This window comes from Propithecus coquereli, unplaced genomic scaffold (assembly GCF_000956105.1).
Source record: "Propithecus coquereli isolate 6110/MARCELLA unplaced genomic scaffold, Pcoq_1.0 Scaffold194, whole genome shotgun sequence".
In the NCBI taxonomy this organism is placed as follows: domain Eukaryota; kingdom Metazoa; phylum Chordata; class Mammalia; order Primates; family Indriidae; genus Propithecus; species Propithecus coquereli.
Genome location: NW_012144300.1, coordinates 3934409 through 3954279, shown reverse-complemented (window position 1 = coordinate 3954279; position 19871 = coordinate 3934409). Strand labels below are relative to the sequence as shown.

At 41.3% G+C, this 19871-nt stretch overlaps 1 protein-coding gene across 2 annotated transcripts in view; it reads left to right on the top strand.

Moving 5' to 3' along the window:
* The window catches only part of JARID2 (jumonji, AT rich interactive domain 2), a 135703-nt gene that overhangs the window by 13676 nt on the left and 102156 nt on the right, over nt 1-19871 (top strand). For both annotated transcript variants that reach the window (XM_012643267.1, XM_012643266.1), the window contains exon 2: nt 16976-17117. The gene's annotated coding sequence lies outside the window, so the exon portion shown is untranslated. The remainder of the gene's footprint in view (nt 1-16975; nt 17118-19871) is intronic.

The window sequence follows — 19871 nt, the reverse complement described above, 5'->3', positions numbered from 1 at the left end:
GATGCTTCCGTAGAATTTGGAGTGGATGAGAGGTCATCTGGAGGAAATGTCCCCTCCTTAGCTACTGTCCCTCTCTTATGGTATGTGAAGAAACAAATACAGTGAGCCCAGAGAGAGAGAGAGAGAGAGAGAATGTGTGTGTGTGTGTGCATGCGTGCGTGCACCGCACACACAGCTCTTGGTGCCTGTACCGCACAGGTAGCAAAATGAGAGTACAGCTCAGCATAAATTCAAGTAGCACTTGTTCATGAGTTTGGTTGGTGATGCTGACCTCTGAGCCCTTCCTTTACCCTCAAGCCACATCAGGATGTCCTAAAACCATTTCTAATAAAAAATTACCCTTTGGGGTACTTACTTTGCAAAACACCAGGTTTTTCTATGGTTTTTAGTTTTATGAATAAGCTTGTGGCTCTTTAATGGTTTCAGTCTCTGTTTTCTTTCTCCCCTCCTCTACAAGCTACACTGATTACCACCTTGAACCATCTGCTGCTGCATTTGAGGGGATTTGTCAGTGTGCTGCTGCATGTGCCTCTCCTTTTCACCTTGCCCCCAGAAAAAGACTTGTGTCTGACTTGCTTTGGGCGGTTGGGTGGGGCGGTGGTTGGTCCTAAGCTTGTACCAGAGGACAGCAGAGAGGCAAGAGGATTGCTGCTGCCTGCAGACGTGGCGACAGGGTCTCAACCAGTGCGATCTGTGCTATAGGTCTTTGCTGCCCAGTAGAACTTTCTGTGATGATGGTACAGTTCTGTTTCTGTGTTATCCCATGTGGTAGCCACTAGCTGCATGTGGTTCTTGAGCCTTTGAAGCCTGGCTGCTGTGATTGAGGCTGAATTTTATATTTTATTTAATCTTAGGTTAACTTAAAATTAAAAAGTTATACGTGGTTAGAGGCTAGCAAATTAGATAGTGCAGCTATAGAGACAGGAATGAAATGGTGGTAAAATTCTTCCCTTTGATCCCTATGCTCTCTCCTTTTGCTGCTGTTTTTGGCAGGAATTCTTTTCAGCCGTTGTCATTGTATGTTATGTAGACAATTCTGAAAAAGTGGAAAAATACTGATATTTTATTCTAATGCCTTTCAGTATTTTGGGCAATTTTAGAATACTTCCGCCCATGATTTTCATTCTGCTACGTTGACACTGTCCTTCACTATGTCATAGCAGTTTATCACAGGCTTCAAAATTATCTTTCTCTACCATTGTCATTCACCTGATCCCATTTTTTCATTAGCTTCACAAAAGTAGCATTTAATATAGCATACTACTTCCATTGTTGAGTAATTCTTTTGTGATTGGCTAGTACTTGTGTGCTGTAGACACAGCCAGTTTGCTTGTGATACTATGTAAAAATTTCCTTTTACTGTATCACCAAAAGAATTCATTTTAATTACAGAGAATTCCAAAATTTTACAAAATTATAAAGATAGCCAATGGAAAGAATACTGTAAATGATACCCCATATCTAGCATTGAGGATTATTTCTAGACTTCTCTATGATATGTGAAACTTTTAAGGAAAATGGCAGGAAGAATATACACCAACTTCTTAACATTGATTACGGGTATATTGGGACTTGGATAATTTCACTTCATGATAAAAGGATTATAGGTAATTTTGACTTTTATTTAAATATTTTAGTAACAAAATGAGTTTACATTAGCGGTATATGAAAGGTACTTCGAGAAAGACACAGAACAGGTTTAGATACAGAAAAAAATCAGCTCCTCGACAAACCAAAAACAAAGGGTTCAATATCTAGAAAACATAATGTCAAAATCTGAGTGTTAAATTCAATGTCCACAAAATTTTATTTTGCCTGAAAATTTGAAGGCTCAGATCTTCTACTTGCCAAGAATTCCTAATTTTGATCAGAGGGTGCTGAGATATCAAAGTTTATTGTAAATTACATGAGGTATTCCTAGCCTTAGAATTTTAAACACAAAGAGATAAAGAATTCTTTGATACATTTTCCTTTGTTGCATGTGAAAAGTGGTGCATTTGATTGTTGGACACAATGTAGAACAGGGCCTCATGCGTCAGAGCACCTTGGGCTTTCGGAGGCCCTGAATTGGCCTTGAAGAGCAGCTTTCTCTTTCAGCAGTGTCTATTGGGCATCAATTATTTTCTAAGGCATGGTGCTAAGTTTTGAGGGCTATTGAGGTGAGCAAGACTAAATCTATATCCTCTTCTTGAGGGAACGTGACAGTTGGGTAAACAGTACCTCCTTAACTTTTGGTATTGTACTGAAATAGTGCCTGCCAAGCAGAAGGAGGAGCAGGAACTTTCTGGGCAAGAGAGGAGAGAATAGTCCATAAAAAGGGAACAGCATGTGCAAAGGTCTTGAAGTTTTGGGAAGAGACCGTGTTATTTGCCATACATGCAAGTTCCCAAGCCGACTATCTCAGTGTCCTCCTGTGGTGTCTCCTGTTTGCAAAGTGAAAGCATTCCTGGTCAGTATATGACATAGCTCAGAAAACTGATGCAGAACTCTTCGTTTTTGAAATGGACACAGGTATAATTTAGTTGAGTCAAAGAAGCAACAAAATAATTAAGGCAAACTAGGCTGAGTTTTTTGCACAGAAATCTTTGTTCCTCTCATTAGTTCCTTAGTATCAATTTCTGCAAGTGAATTTACTGAATTACAGACTTGTTAGTATCCATTCTAAGTTGCTTTTTTGGGAAATATTTTATCAGTGTACCACTCTGCTAGCAGTATATGAGAGTCTTGTTTTTGTCACAACTAAAAATTTGAACAAGTGATTAACAACCTTTCAGTTATGACCTCATCAGCCTTTTCTTTCAGTTTTTTTTAAAACACAACTGTTCTTTATTCATCATTCCTAAGTAGGTGAAATGACTATGTTGTGATTCTGGTAGAATTTTACTTCATATTACTGGGTCACATTTTCAAAATATTGTCAAAATGTTGATTATCGTGTTTATGTTGGCATCATTTCTGTGTTAACTTTTTTGAATCCATTAACTGGATCGTTTTGAAATATGTTTAACACAAAAGGATATTTTATCTTATGTTTCCTTTTTTAACCAAATAATTAAAAATATATTGATAAATTGAGTAATTCATTACCATGGAAGCTTATGGATGGATATAGGTAGCCTTTATAAAGCATTTATAATGTAGCATAACTTCTTTTATTATATAATTAATGCTCTCAACAACCCGTGTTGTTCTTACTTCATTTAACAGATGAGGAAAACTGAGACAGAGAAGTTTCACTGATTCTCCTTAAGATCACAGAGTTAATGAGAGAAGTAAAACCAGAAGTAGAACTGGACAACCATGTCCTGCTTGGGCTGTGTGTGCTATAACCTACTAATGTTTTCAGTGGAAAGTGCTTACTAAATCAGTTTGTTTTAAATTTAAAAAACTCATGTGGAACAGAGTAGCTGCTCCTCCATCTTCCCTATCCATGAGGAATATGTTCCAAACCCCCAGTGGATACCTGAAACTGCAGATAATACCAAACCCTTATATAGTATTTTTTTCCTATACGTACATACTATACAGAGTGGATACGCTGAACAAAGAGAGTGATTCAATTCACATGCTGGGTAGGACAGTGGAAGCTGTCACCATGCTACTCAGAACTGTGTACAGTTTAAAACTTATGAATTGTTTATTTCTGGGATTTTCTATGTAATGTTTTTGGACTGTGGTTGACTATGGGTAACTGAAAGCAAAACTGTGCATGGGGGAGGATGGGCTACTGTATTGTCTTTCCTGATAGCTTCTTACATGGTACATCTGCTTTAATTGTAGTGCCATTTTGTTAACATTAACAACCAGGTTAGTTTCGCTAGTCTATATACCGTCACTCAACCCAGATCACCCCACTGTGTTCTTGTAAACAGTGGTATTATTTTATAATTGTATGGTTCGGCCTTGAAGTCACATTGGCTATTGGGCCAGCGACATGCATTACACAGTTCAGCGCTGTTGGTGCCTCAGGAATTACCAAGCCCTCTTGGAAGGAGTCCAAGCCAGACTCTGTATGCACCTAACTCTGTTTGGTATGGTGCCAGTGTATTAACTTGTATTTAAATAAAATTCAAACAAGTAATGTTTATTATTATTATACTGCTGCCATAGAGTGCCCACAGTTTAATAATATTTTTGAAAATCAAATATTAACACAGCAGATCACTTTTCTCCATTGACTTTTATCACAACCTAGGTGATATGATCAATGCTATGAAATTCGACCCCAAATACTGTAGAAATATCGTTAGGAATACACAGCTAATGCAGTGTGATCATTAAAATCTTCTTGTTTCCTGTATGAAATCCTCAAGCTCCACAACTTCATATACTCTACTGGTCTCACACATGGCACACCGCACCACCCTATCCGTTTTTTATAACTAGTGATTTTTTTGGAAATTAGTATTAATTGCATGGAACTCAAATGCCAAGGTGCTACCTTGGGTATGCAGTAGCTTGTGTATACGTAGTGAGAAATTGAAGAGCATTGGGAGGGAGATCATAGATTGATTATAAGGAGTTGCCTTGGTTTGCTGCTATAGCTTGCCTTTCCCTCAATGAAGTGAGTCCTAGCTCTCAATCTGGGCTCACTTTCCTGATTGGTTACATGAATAAAACAAGGTCTTATGCTTCTGAGGCAACAGGTTCTTTAATTAGTCAGCCAAGGAGCACTATTAGATATCTAAATTTGATTAAGATGTCTAAACGACTTCTGTTTGCTAAGTGCATCTAGTGGGCATGTTGGAGATGGCCCAAATCTGGTTATGAAAAGGTTGTGGAGGTAGGTATATGCTTGATTGTGAAGCTCTTAGAGGCAAAAATATGTCCTTAGATGTCCTGGGGTTTAGGTGATGATTAGGTAGACAGCAGCCATGTACCTGGCCGGCTACATAGAATTTCTTTGGGTATTAATTAGATCCGTTTCTGAAATTCTGACCTCTTTTCAAGTAGCAATTTGAATGCACTGCCTTGTTTTCTGGTGTTGCAAGTAATAGAAGGTCTTTAAACATTTAAAGATTACAGTGATAACATTACTAGTACACAATCAAAAGTTGACACCTCCTTCGGAAACTGGTTTGCCATTCAGTTTATAAATAGGAATATTTGTATATCCAAGGATTTCCACTAATTCTACTCCTAACTATCCAGGAGAAACTCTACTGCAAGCTTTTTAGTGGAGGCATTGTGGCATGGTTCACGATAGCTACAAACTGGAAGCACTTCAGATATCCTCGGACAAGAGAATCAAAGTAAATTTTGGAATATTCAGAATTCCATTGTATAATAATGGAAATGAATGGACTAGAGGTATAAATCAAGTCATGGGTGGATCTTAGTAGCCTGATGTCAAGTTGCAAAAAACCAAGTTCTGTTGTACTTTTTTGGTAAAGTTCATAATCAAGCATAGAGAAACAGTGTGCTATTTAAACATATGTATTTGTGCTATAACTTAAAAGAATGAGCACATAGTGTTTTAGGTAATGTTTAGTAGTAGGGTTTGGCTGTGGGCTTGTAGATAGTCTTCGTATTATTAAAAATTTATTAGTAATGAAGGTAGGGAGGGAGATTGATAACATTTGGGGAGTCTTCGTTTAAGGTTTGGGAATTGCTGTGATGTTTGAATATTGAAACTTAAATGATGATGCCTTCGTCATATTAACTTGACATAAAGAAAAATACCTCTCCAATCTTTCTGCCCTCTCCTCTTTCTAATACTTAAATATTGAAAGTTGTTTTGCTGTTCCTAAACTGAACCTACTTCTTAGTTTTATCCTTTGTCTACCAGAGGGTGCTATTAGTCTAATCTGGGACTGCTTGTATGTTTCCACTTTAGTCGGGGATCACTGTTTTATCTAAACAGTCCAAAGCCTATTGATGTTCACAGCTGTGAGTTTCATAACAGCCTATGCCCCCAAAGCTGTGCCTAGGTCAGAGTGGCCACACAGGACTAACTTTCATGTATAGCATTTTAAGGAGTACTGCTTGCATGGTCAGGAAATACTGACGATGATTAGGTTTTCCTTATGTTTTTAAATTAAATTTCTTTTTCTTTTCAGTTGATGGGAAGAGTAGGGTGGCAGTAGTAGAGGTAGGAACAGGGCAGATAGTGTTCTCTGCTGAGGCCTGTGTGCACTGTGTGTTTGAGCAAGGAGCAGGTGGAGGTGATCAGGAGGACCAGTATCCATACATGATTCTCAGGCTTCATTTCTGGCAAGCTGTTTATGCTTTGGGGTTTCTACTGTTTTACCAAGCTTTCCTTGGAATGAGCATTCATCAGAGTATGTGCCTCAAATCTCCTTTTCAGTTTTCTGCTTTGGGTGGTTTGATTAGAGAAGGAGCCAAATGACATGTCCCAGTAGAAGGCAGAGGAAAAAAGCCAAAGAGTCCTCCCCTGAAAGTCCTTTAATTGACTGTGTATGACTTATGCTGCAGTGGGATTCATTCCAAACACTTGTTCAACACTATAGGAACACACTGCATTGGAGAGCACTAAATAAGGGTCTGCTGTGTGGGCTCACAGTGGGAGTGATTGGAAAGGGACTTTTTCCCAACCTTTATAAGGAATTGTATCTTGAGGTTAGCACATCGCTGTCCCCAAATGCTGCAAGATTCTTGGGTGTCCTCCTGTCTGTTGAGACATAGGGACTAGCTCTGTCATCTTTATTAAGAGCCAAACTTGCTCAAGCCACAGTTTCCTCATCTGTAAAGTGGGGGGATTTTACTAGGATATCTCTAAGGCTCTGTGTGTAATTCAGATTGGATATCAAGTAGACATCAGGGAAGACCATCAGCTACTTTCTGAGATATCTACTTTGTTTTTTAAAAAAATCTGACAGATGAGCTCTGGTGACTTTGGAAACAGGAGTTGGCCATCGTGAGAAGAGTACCCACTGGCCTTGGGTACTTGCTATAAGCTAATGTGTCTGAAGTGTTTAGAACCCAGAAGGGCTTAATTAGACAGTCCAACAGCTACAAAACAACAAACTATAAGTAGGAGTAAGGCATTTTTCCAGTTCCCTTGGATGCAGTCTGAGGAGAACTTCAGTGCCATGTGGGCCCAGAGGGCTTTGCCACCATCTTTCCCCCGCCTTGCAGGGGCATAAAGAGAAAAGCGTGTGGGTAACGCTGAGAGCATGTGTTTTGGACATTATCATTGCCAGATGTAGTTCAAAAGCTTCCAGAGAATGGACTTTAAAAATCAGAAAGCTTATGACATATGAAAGGAGCTGTGTACTCCAGCTATCTGAGGCCAGGGAGCTGGCCAGCCCTCAGTTGGACCCCTGCCTTTTTCACCCCTCTCAGCAGCTGCCAGGCCACAGAGTCTGTTTTGTGAAAGATCCTCAAGAAACAATGAGGGAAAACAGCTTCTGTTTGATTAGATTAGATCAATTTATGTGCCTTGGGGAGGGGGGATGTGCCCCCGAGTCTCTGGCGGGGCGGACAGCGGTGGCCCATGTGGTCACTTCATAAGTAATGAGGCTCCGTGGTAGCCGGAGTGGGAGGAAGGGGGAGGGCGGCTAGAGGAGGAGCATGTGGAGAGAGATTTCTGCAGTCTGTCTGGAGAGCTGCCCAGGTTTCCCAGCCAAAAAAACAAATAAAAATAAATAAAAGGCAAGTGCTGAATGACACAGATTATGATATTAAAAAGGGATACCATTGAAACTGTGCCCCGAAGTCCGCTGTCCTTGAGGGGTGGGGTGTGTTGGAGGGGCTTGCTGAGGGCATCTGACGGGCCGGGAACACAAAAGTGTACACAATTAAACTGTGAGTGTCCCCCTCCCCCGCATATGTCAGAAATCCTATACTTGGGATTTGTCTGCATTGCAGGTTGGGGAAATGGCAGGATGAAAAGCTAGTGGCTGGTTTCCTTCTCATTTTAATTTATGGGGGTATGGGGGGAGCCAGCCGGAGACCCCTCCTCATTGGTGTTCGATTCCCTCCCATGCACATAAATAACCTTCTCTCCTGGCTGCCTCCCCTCCCCCCGACCCCGTTGCTGTTCTGGCCGTCCTATTGCCGCGCGGAATCGGCACCGCACTGCCGCTTGCTTATTACGTACAGGGGAGGATTGTTGACAAGTGCTCCGGAGCCTGCCTCACTGCGCTCTTCCTCCCTCCCTCCCTCTCTCTGTCCTTCTTCCTCTCTGTCTCTCTGCAATGATCCGGCTCTGAGGATGGCTGCTCCACGGGTCTGTCAGGTGCAGTTTTTGGTGGCTTATCTTGAGGAACCTGGGATAGAAGGTCTGTTCCTATAAATAAAACAAAAACCAAATAGCTCTAGATTCGTTTCAGACTGGTATGGCTTTTGTTGGAGAAACAGGCCTTTGTGGCTTTCCCTGCTGGGGTCCTGATTAAATCCATTATGGATGGCAAGGTGCTCTATCTCTATGTATATGTATATATGAGAGACTGTAAAAAGTGTTGCGATTCGGTTAATGTTAATATTCTTTTAGCCTTGATATCCTCCCTAGGGGCAATGGTGGCTCCTGCAAAGGCACTGTGGAAATTTACAAGAGAGAATTAATGTCGTTCTTAAAGCATTAAGCTCTGTTGACCATTTTGGCCAAATCTGCAGTTTTAACCAGGCTCATATGAATTTAGACATTTCTCTGGGGACTGAACGCCATCCGGCTATAGCTGATCCCTTTATTTTATTACCAATTTATTTGATCATTTCCCAGCATTTAAAAATAGGTATTTGATTAAAGTAAATTAGTTCGTCCTCGCCATAGCTCTGGCTTCCTTTATAAACAGCATGTTTGCTTTCATTTCCATTAATCCTTTCTTTCTCTACCTCTGTGTCTTTCCTTCCTTGAAAGATGGAGGAAACTGAGGCATGTCAGTAGATACTGAGTCCTCAAGTGATTCTAGGTTAAGACCTAAACGCTTTAAACTTTGTGTGCTCTTGATTCTTCTCCCACATTTCGTACATTAATCCATGCTTGTATTACTGTGTATAAATCCAGATGAATTTTAGGAGCCATCAGTATTAGGTACCTCAAATCTTTGCAGATTCCATGGCCAGATTCCTATAGTTCTGCTTTCTATACTGCTTCCGTTATATTTCAGTATTGGAAAGAATGTTGCTCTGGGAGGCTGTAGGCCTCTCTGAACTTACTTGTTGTCAGCAGTTTTTTTTGGTATTGTTTTTACTTTAAACAGACTACTTAATTCTCTCTATAGTCATCCTAAAAGGGGGAGCGGGGAGTTGACTTGTTTATATGGGAGGGAGGTAGTAAGGAGACTGGGGGCACTAACTGTTCCTCCCTGTCATGCTACAAACCAAACAGAACTTAGAACTTCTAAGGGATTCCTTTTTATCGTCTCAGGGAATAAAGGCAGAGAGGTTTGGGGGCAAAGGGTGTGGCTGTTTACTTATCCACAAATTATCATGTCAGTCAGGACGCAAAGTATGTGGAGCTTTGCCCATTTATCATCACAGATTACTACACAAACTAATAACGTTGTGGCGCTAGTTGATTGGAAGTAAAGTCAGTTCTGCTTACCTTTGGGGAGAGCCTTGCTAAAATTAAAGCGCTGATTGCTTTTGGTACCTTACATTTGTAGGGTAAATGTAATGATGCTATGGAGCTTTAAAGACCTAAACACACACACACACACAGGTACCTTGTAATTACTTAAAGGGTAGAATGTCATTAGCTGTCTCTGAACATGCTATGTATCGGGAAATCTCTCTTTGAGGAGTGCAAATTCCATGAGATGTAAAATCAAATTTTGGCATGTCAGTTTCTCTGAACATAAGGCTTTGAACATATTGGTCTCATTTATCTAAAAACAATTCTCAAAAATGCCCTTGTGTTTACCTCTGCTTCATGTGACTCCGAGTTCCCTGCCTCTGCAGTGGTGCCATTGTTCTGCAGCTCATGTTCCACACCAGCCTAGCCCACTGTTGCCTTTAATCACTTTTCTTCTGAACGTGGAAGGCAGCTTTTGACCTTGGAGGTGGTCACTCCTGGGCCCTGCGTGCTGTGGAACCCTATTCATTAGCTGATCGAAGTGAGTTGCATGTTCTGGGGGATTCCAAGGACTTGTGCTTTGGTGAGCATTTCTAACTAGGTTGCCGGGTAGTATGTGTTTGCCCGGTTTGTCACTGAAATGAACAGTGTGTCAGGGGTGAAGGATGGCCCTTGAGGAGTTGTGGCCTGGGGTGGAGCAGTCATGGCGATTGGGTGCCGAAGGGGAACTTGTCTTTGGAGAGCATTGTGGTTGTTCCTGATTCAGTCATTATCATTCTTCAGTGCACTGCACTTGTTCCGAGTGTTATAAAAGTCATATTAAGGCAGAAGAGGGAGTGAAAAGAAAGGGAAAGAGAGTAGGGAGGACAAGCCCCTGCCCCAAAGAAGAAAGGGAGTTTTGCCAAAACAGTACATGATGTTCACAGTTGCAGTCATCAGAAATCTTTCTGAAAGATCATGGTTCTTTCCTTCGAAGGGATTTTGTACTGAATAAAGTTCAACTGTCAGCTTTGTTTTTGTTGGAGCTTCTCAATGCGGAGTGTTTTCTCTCTCCTTATGGTTAGGGCGTGGGAAGGAGAGGTCTTTTGTCTTTTGGAGGTGGGCGCTTATTCCAGAAGAGAGCCCACTTTAGTGGTGGCAACGGTCTGCCTGCCCTTCCCTGTGCGTAAACATGAGATGTGCTGGGCTTGTTCCTTTATGGCTCAAGGTGAGGAAATGCCTGTGGGGTCATGGCCTTGATTCTGAAATAGGAAAAAAGGAGTAAGGCCAGACATGTTCCTTGCCTACCCAGTGGCCCAACTTTCCATGTTAATAGTGGTCACCACGTCAGGTTTTTAGCTAACACTTTTTCTTAAAAAAAAAAAAAAAGGGCACGCAAAGGAGGTTGAGATTGCGGAAGGCGCGTCATGGGGAAGGAGTGTGGTGGGGGCGAAAGGGCTCCTGTGGGATTGCTGATTCATAAATCGGTGTTTATATTTGCGGGGTGGGGGGTTAAATTAACAAAAACCTGTGCATGCCTCCTCCCCCGCCCTTCAATATCTTGGACTGTTTTGAGGGGTCATAGGTGGGGCGCATTTTTGGATTACATTTTCTTGACCAGAACAGAAAATCTCCGCAGCTGATTTGAGAGTAGACAAAGGGGAGCGCTGGCCGGCTCAGGGGCTGTTCTCATAGGGAAGAGGGATAATTACCTCCCATAAGCCGAGGTATGAAACTACTTTCATTTGCGCCTGGTTGACCATGAGTGTGCCACTGCCATCCTGCCTCACCACTGGCATTTGTTCTCAGCCACGTCAGTGTGTGATCTGGTGAGCTCGTCGGTGGACCAGGCCGGGCCGGGCTCTGCAGACCCTCTGCCACGCTGGCCCGGGGCAGATCCTGCCCGGCATGAGAATGCCTACCCTGCTAGACAATCCAGTCTTCCTTTTAAAATCTAAATGAACATAAGCTTTATTTTTCACTGGTAATGGCAGCAAACCATGCATTCTGATTACCTTGGAGAGGGTCCTCCCTCAACCAAAGGGGGCCGCTTTTATAATTTTTCTAGCAACTCAGTGCTGTGCCCGCGCACACACAGACACAGAGAAATTGCTGCTGCGAATGAAAGCTCTCTTTGGATGCTTGGCTGTTTAATATGTAATGTGATACCTTGTCTCACAGTGACAGGGTGACAGACGGCCTTGGCTCTATAATACAGAATTACCTTTTGTGCATCTCTTCTACAACAAAGCTAAATACATTGACTCTCCCTAATATGCTAATAAGTTGGTGTGCTCCAGATGTTTTAGAAGCACTGGAACAGCTTCAAAGCCCTTCTTGTTTTTCCCTTCCTTTTTAACCCTTCTTTTGGCATTGCTTTTGTGGAATAGAGGCATTGGGTTTTCCTTTGGTTTTATATTCTGTCGTGTATGTGGAGCTAATGGGAGAGGACTGGTGAAGTGTCTTTGTGTCTAAAACATCATAAAATTATAAGGTCTGCATGCCCTAGTCCTTTCTGTTCAGATGTTAGAAAAGAATTATCTTGTATTTATACATTTGTGTTCTGAAGTCTATAGTTCTCATCAATTCCTTAGAAGTTCCGTCGGCTAAAGGAATCTTTGGTCTAATTTGTGTTTTGATTTTCCCAAACCCTTTAATGTTAAGGCAAGAGGGAAGTGGTCACGCACACATCTCCAATCTCCAAGAACAACAGGAATTCCTAGGCCCTCCTTTCTGCTGGTGTTCCAGACTCAGAAAGAAGCCAGTTTTATTGTATTGTCTTGTGCGGCCTTAGAAGCCTTTTCATTTCTTGCTAATTCGGGAGATGGGGCGAAAAGCTCCTAAATGTGCACAGCCTCTGATGGCAGCGTTCTGTTGTATTCGATTTCTTTAGAGTTCTGCGCTGTGAGAACAAGCACTGTCTTGTGGTGGCTGAGTGGTCTCAGGTCCACGACACACTGCTCCTGTCAGCGGATGGTGACTAACCGAGGTTGCGGGCACAGTCCCTAAGCCACCTTCGCTGCAGTGACTTGGAATTTTCAGCTCGTATTTATTGCTTTTGTGAAAGACAATAGACATGGTTTAATTTAAGTTCAACCTACTGAATATTAATAAAGGAGAACAAATGCTAATGGGAGAGACTGAATCTTTGGACCATTCATTCAGTTTCCTCTGTTTAACCTCCTCTCCCCAACAAAGGTTTGGGTTGGGGGGAGGGGTTTGAAAAGATAAAAACAGCTCTAGTGTACGAAGGAGGGGTGCCATTTCATTATTTCTCATTGACTAAAAATAATAATTTAAACAATTGGTGGCAAGGCTTTGTTAGACAAGCTGTTAGATTGCTTGGCTAATGTTATAATAATGGCTCTTCTGCCCTGTGGCATCATATACCATCTTGCTGACCTGGCTGTCTTGGATTGGGCAGGCTGTGTATGATTTGGATTAAAGTGTTCAAAATGAAATGAGGTAGTCAGTGCAGTGGAGATTTGAGAAAGGTACAGGGGGGTGACGGGATAGAAAAAGAAGCCTGGGTTTATCCAGCCGTGTAGACTAACTAAAAATAAATGTAAATTTTTTCCTCAGCAGTTATGTACAGAATGGGAGTACTCAAATTGAAAAAGCAGATCGTGTGCAGGACAAACTCTATCCTGCCCCTTCATGAAGGCCACAAAAAGCTGTGGTTCTTTAATTTGCATGACAATCAATTAATGCCCTATGTGTGGGCCCCATTTTCTGACTCTGGATAGTGAATCTGATTGAGACAACCCCTGTTGTTTCTAGTTCAGGTGCTCATTGTTAATCCTTGGAAGGAGGGAAAGCTTGGAGTTAAGAGTTTGAGGGCATGGGATGATGGAGTCACTGCTTTCGTTCCCTTAAATATAGCTCAGTCATGCCTTGGTATCAGGCCAGTCTCCACTATTTTGCCTTGCGCTGAGCTCATATCCAGTCAATTAATATTCCCTGGTATTTTTCTCGTAAAATCTCTTCATGCAGCTTCCCTGAATTTGTGCTAAGACAGTTGATTTTGGCGGGGGGGAGGGGGGATATTATAAAACATTAGAAGCCTGGTTACATTTATGCTTCTTAGACATGCAGTTTTCCAACCTGTTACATTTTTTTGAGTCTGTATTTGTCATATTAGCCGACTCTTGTAACTTCATGACAAAATTACTGATAAAGGTGGACGAATGCCCAGACCCAACTTAGGGTCTGAATGCCTCCCTGCGAGTTGTGTTGTGATAGATTGTGCAATCATAACCAGTTCCCTGGGATGTGATTCACACTTGCCCACAGCTTTCTAGTGGCTCAGGGCAGTTTCTCTTATTGTTGTGGACTCTGCACGTAGTTCTCAAAATATGGTCCTGGGACCAGCCAGAGCCACAAAGAGCATCTCCTGGAAAGGTGTTAGACTAGGGGACAGTTAGGGGTGAGGCCCAGTTGACTGTGTCGCATGATCAAGTTTGAGACCACTTCACTTTACAATCCACTGAGATTATTTTTGTCAGAAAGACAAGAGCGACGTTGTCATCAAAGAGGTTAACTTTCTCACGTTAGTCTACTCCTAAATCATTTCTTCAGTCATTGATTCATGCATTCACTGCTTCCTAATTCAGCAAGTACTTCAGCTCCTGTTAGCTGCCAAAGGGTAGAGGAGCATTTCTTTCCAGTCTGCTCCTGGCAGCACCTGGTCCTTCCTTAGTTCCTCCTTGCTCTAAATACAGCTTCTAAACAACCTCCTCCTCTTCCTCCGTCTCCTTCTCCTCCATCAGCACCACCTGTTTTTGGTTTTTGTTTTTAGGCACATTGCAAATCCCAGCTTTCCTGTTCCTGTTTTGGTAGTGCAGGCTTGCTGGCTGGCTCCACCGAGTCACATGCACTACCTTCCCACACCACGTTCCGCTTGCCCTACATGTGCAGCGATTCTTTTCTGCACATACTACTGAGTGCTTCGTCCATCTGTGTTTGTCTCCCTCCTCTCACTACAATTTAGATTTTGTTTGATTACACCTGTCTCCCCAGTGCCCTGCCATCTAGTAGGTGTTATGTAAATGAGTGGGTAAATTCGGAATCCCTCCCTCTTTTCCTTTGCCTCCATGCTTTATTCTCCATATGTACATATATACACTATTGAAAACAGCAAAGCTTGAACTCAACCTAGAGTATACTTATATGCAATGTACATCTCCTTTTTTTATGTTGAGTTTTACACTTAGTTCTGTGACCAAGATTTTTATTTTCAATTTCCCATCCTTTTCAAGTATGGTGATTTATCCATCTTCTCTTCTTTTTACAAATAAGATATATATTATGTCCCTGGGCCAATTTCTAATCTTGGTTAAGTAGCGGATGTATCATCCTACTGATTGGGCAGAGGCCCCCACCCCCACCCCCCTGTGACATTACTAACTTGCTCTAATTTAGTGTTGATCAATATATTTTTTGAACCATGTATATAATATTTCTGTTATTATGTATGTATATTTCTAGAGCCACACTAAAAATGAAATTAGGGAGATGAATTTTAACATATTTGATTTAAGCTAATATATCCAAAATAGTTCCACAATTAATTAATATAAAACTATCGAAATGTTACATTCACTATAAAATTTAAAATTCATTTTCTTATTTACACTCACTATGCTTCAAATGCATAATAGCTGCACCTGACTAGTGGCTACTGTAATGGATAAGAGGGCTCTAATCTCTCTGAAGTGTTGGCCATAGTTTGATACTTCGATTCTTAGATGTCCACACAATTTTGTCTCCTCTTTGCCTCACAGCGCAACCTTCCTGCATTTTCTTCTTTTTGGGGTGGGGGTGTGGGAGTCATATATGTTTCATTTCCATATTGTAGTCATGACTTTTTTTTTTTTTTTTTTTTGAGACAGAGTCTTGCTCTGTTGCCCGGGCTAGAGTGCTATGGCGTCAGCCTAGCTCACAGCAACCTCAAACTCCTGGGCTCAAGCCATCCTACTGCCTCAGCCTCCCGAGTAGCTGGGACTACAGGAATGCACCACCATGCCTGGCTAATTTTTTCTATATATATTTTTAGTTGTCCAGATAGTTTCTTTCTATTTTTTAGTAGAGATGGGGTCTCGCTCTTGATCAGGCTGGTCTCGAACTCCTGAGCTCAAACGATCCTCCCGCCTCGGCCTCCCAAAGTGCTAGGATTACAGGCGTGAGCGACCACACTTGGCCTTGTAGTCATGACTTTTAAAGCCACAGTAGTCTAAGTGAATAGCCATGAGATTTCACTTACTACAGCATAATTACATTTCCAACCTGTGTTATTACTCATACTGTGAAATGATGTAAAGAATAGATAATTGGGGAAATGCACGCATAAATAGGCCAAGTCCCAAGGATTTTTTTGAGGTGTACTATAGTCATTTAGAAACTTCTAACCAAATACGTGAAATATAGTATTCTATATAGTATTTAGTGCCACTTGACAGGAGCCACTTCTTGGGATACTTAATCAAAAACACTTAATACAGGGAAATGAAGTATTCACAAAGTTGGCGGAAGATCAGAAATCAAGGGGCCACCCTGTACTTTTGACTTCAAGGTCAAACACTGTGAAACTGCAGATGCTGTGCTAGCATTGCTGCTGCTGCCAGCTCTGGTTGCCCATCAAGCAGGTGACTAGATGCGGGATCCATTTGCCGTGGACACTGTATCAGTGGAAACTTCGCCTTGGTAGAACCTATGCTGAGGTAGGGAGCTAGAGTGCTAGAAGACAACCTCTCATTTAGCTTTTACTCCCTAGTGTGGCCTTACTGCTTGTTTAGATACTTGTATATTACTTAGTAAATAACTGCGTGGAGAGCTTTCTGAGGACCAGCAGGCCCCTTTCCTTGGACCTTTTTACATTTTGGTTAATAAAAGAACATCCACAGGCACCAAGATTGTCCTAATAATGCCTGGAAGTCCTATGTATCTGCAGTCATGGAGAATCATTGTCCTTTGAGATGATCAAAGGCAAATCTAGTTACAGTCTAATCTCAGGGATGGTTATGAAGAAAAGCAGTATAGTAGGATTTCTAGTTAACAGCTAAGATGTGGCTACGAAGTCAGGTTGCCTTTTCATGTGTGGCTGGTACTGATTGCTGCGGGCAATTCCAAAAAGGATTCCAGTCTCTCTAGGTTAAATATTTAGCACTTCAAGAATAACTAGTTTGATTTGTTAATAATTGATACTCTTGCTTTCCATCCCCCAGCCACAAAACATGTTTATGTACTTTTAGAAACTACAGCATTGTTGTTCCAAATTTCTGCTTGAATTTCCTACTGTTGAAATTTGTTTCCTTGTTAGGCATTTCACTCTTTTAAATGGTCTAAAATAAGATGAGGTTTTACTTTTCTCCACCCATTCAAAAGGGGTATGTGCTTTTAAATTCTCTTCTCTCCATACTCTTGTCTGTCTTCATCAGCCATTGTGCAGGGTTAACTGTGGTAAAGTGCTGCTTCCTGATGTGATGTATTTAAGTGTTTGTCCCCTTTTCTCACCTGTAGGGCTCCTTGGTAATGACCAGTCTAAGGGATTAGGACCAGCATCAGAACAGTCAGAGAATGAGAAGGACGATGCATCCCAGGTGTCCTCTACTAGCAACGATGTTAGTTCTTCAGATTTTGAAGAAGGGCCGTCGAGGAAAAGGTTAGTACCCAAGGCTGAAAATATTGGTACCTAAATCAGAGACTGCAAACTCAGGTGCCAGTTTTTGCCACGTGGGAGCAAATGTGGGCCCACTCACCCAATTACTTGATTTTTATAGAGGAGCCAGAATTATGGGTTTTGTATCAAATGCCCTGATTTCTAAGTATGGTCCAGTAATTACAATTAAAAATGAATAAACAGAAAGTGCTATGGACCAAATAAAACATGTTCCTGCTGGAAGATTTAGCCAGAGAGCCCCCAGTGTGCGACACCTGTCTTAACTATTCATTTTCATTCATTCTCAGCAGCAGTAGTCTTGGGGGAATGTATTAGGTGGTGTTTTGCTGGTTTTGAAGACAGATATTTCTAATAATTTGTAGAATTAAATGTGTGGTATTTCTTAAAGTTTTTCTCCCTTGCCAGGAAAGCAAAAATTACACTGTGTATTTCTGACCATCGCTGTTTAACCAAGTTCCGAGTTTGTAGCTGTGGAATTGGTTAAGTTATAATAGCAGTTATTTTTGTATGACTTTCCTAAATAAGTTTAAGATAGTTTGATGAAGAAGTCGGCTATAGTGGTGTGATAATAGTTTGTGGGTTCATGGTCAAACAATGGCAGTGACATTATATAATAATGCTTCTAATTGGATGTTTTTAAAACCCTTTGCTGATTTCTGTCCTATTTTGTATCTTATGTGGTAGTTCCTCATTTTTTTCCCCCTTTAGAATTTATATTTCATATCTTATATTCAATGTTTTCCTGGATGACTCTCCTCATGACTTTTTCTTAGAGTTGGTTCATTTGAGAGGTTGAGGAAAAGAAAAAAAAAAATCTCCCTGACCTGGTTGTCTTCGTTTACCCCTTCTGGAGAAGTATAGTTACTTTTTTGAAACAGTCTGTATCTGTGTGTCTACAGAAGAACTGAGTATAGTGGAAATTAAGAGAAAAGGACAAGTTAGCCATATGGAGTTATGTAAAATTCTTGCCAGAGCAGCCTTTGGGTCTGAAATTTGAGATGCATAGCTCAAAGTCTTAGTTCATTTTCCTCCATCATTAAGTGTCTTTGTTTAAATAGCCCACAATTCATGGATTCTGTATTAACTTCCACCCTCATTTTCTCTTAATCCTTTGTGTTGTCTTAGAAGATGTCATGTGATTTGTTATTAGTATAGTTAGCAAGCATATGTAAGACGGAACTGCCAGCATCGTAGGCTTTGCACATCATTCTTTTAAAAAGAGTGTCTAAGTTCTAAGTAATGAACCTATTATATTATAGATACTCCATAACAAACATTCTCCCTGCTCCAATTTGAAAAATGAATCATCACAAGAGAGGGATTTCAAGGATGTGTAAAAAATCATGTCAGTAAATATATTGGAATGTGTGATAATATTATCCATGCCTCCAACATGGGCGAGTGTTCATGCATCTGGCATCAACCTTCATCTCCATTTGGGGAACAGAATTCCCTGTGTCTGGGCATCCACTCCTTTAGCTGCGTGGCTGTCTGTCACCCCCACTTCTGGCTGAGATCTGGTCAGCATGAGGATACAATTACGAATGTCGAATGTCGGCAGGCTTCATTCTTTTGGAGGGGTGACTCTTTGTCCCTAACTCCTATTGTCTCTCTTAGATGACAGTGCTGCTGACTTCCTCTTTGCATGGGAATGTTGTGTTATGTAGCAGCTGTGTGTCCAGGGCAGTGGAAAAGGGAAACTCTTTTCAGAGATAGTTTAAGGGGAACTAATCATTGCAAATCCTCTTTTAATTAGCGATATGCCAAATATCTTGTATTACTGAATTAAGGATTCATTGCAACATAATTAATTTTGTTATGGTCACATTCTACTAATGAAGTCTATCAGGGTCATTCATATGTGGATTAAGGTTTTGTTTTTCCTTTTTTTGAGATAGAGTCTTACTCCATTGCCCAGGCTAGAGTGCAGTGGCATCATCATAGCTCAGTGCAACCTCAAGTTCCTGGGCTCAAGCTATTTTCCTGTCCCAGCCTCCCACGTAGCTGGGACTACAGGCATGTGCCAGCGTGCCCAGCAAATTTTTAATTTTTTTTTTTTTTTTTTTTAAAGAGAGGGGGTCTCACTATGTTGCTCAGGCAGTGGCATCATCATAGTTCACTGCAATCTCAAACTCTGGGCCTCAAATGATACTCTCACCTCAGCCTCCCAGCATGCTAGGATTACAGGCGTCAGCCACCATGCCTAGCCTGGATTAAGGTTTGATAGGGTAGATTTTGCTGGTCTGGGGTGACCTTCATTACAGGAGGAGGTTTTTGTAGCTTTCAAACAGGTAGTGTTATTAGGGCACACATTTCTTACAGTGTTGTAGGGTGTATGACAGGTATAAAATAAATAACTTTTAATAGTTTCTGGCCTTGAAGAACTCATTTGTTTCGATCTCACCTTGGTATTTAGTGGATTTGGTATGACCCTGCCTTCTAATGCAGGGTGAATAACTTGGAACTGAATTCCTAGACCTTGATCAGTGTAATGTTCAAACTGTGGTGCTCAGCGTTCCTTCATTTCACTGTATAGTTCCTTTTCTAATAAGTTGATGGAGTGTACTGAAGTCAAGCCCAGAGGAACTGCTTAAAGTAGTTATTTTGAAATGTGAATTCAAGCATTGGGTGGATTGTTGACCAGATGCTTTTTTTCCCCTCATGGGTCTTAAATTCCCTAAATGTCACATATACATGGGAAGAGCATGTTTTAAGTTTGACCATTTGCATTCTTTT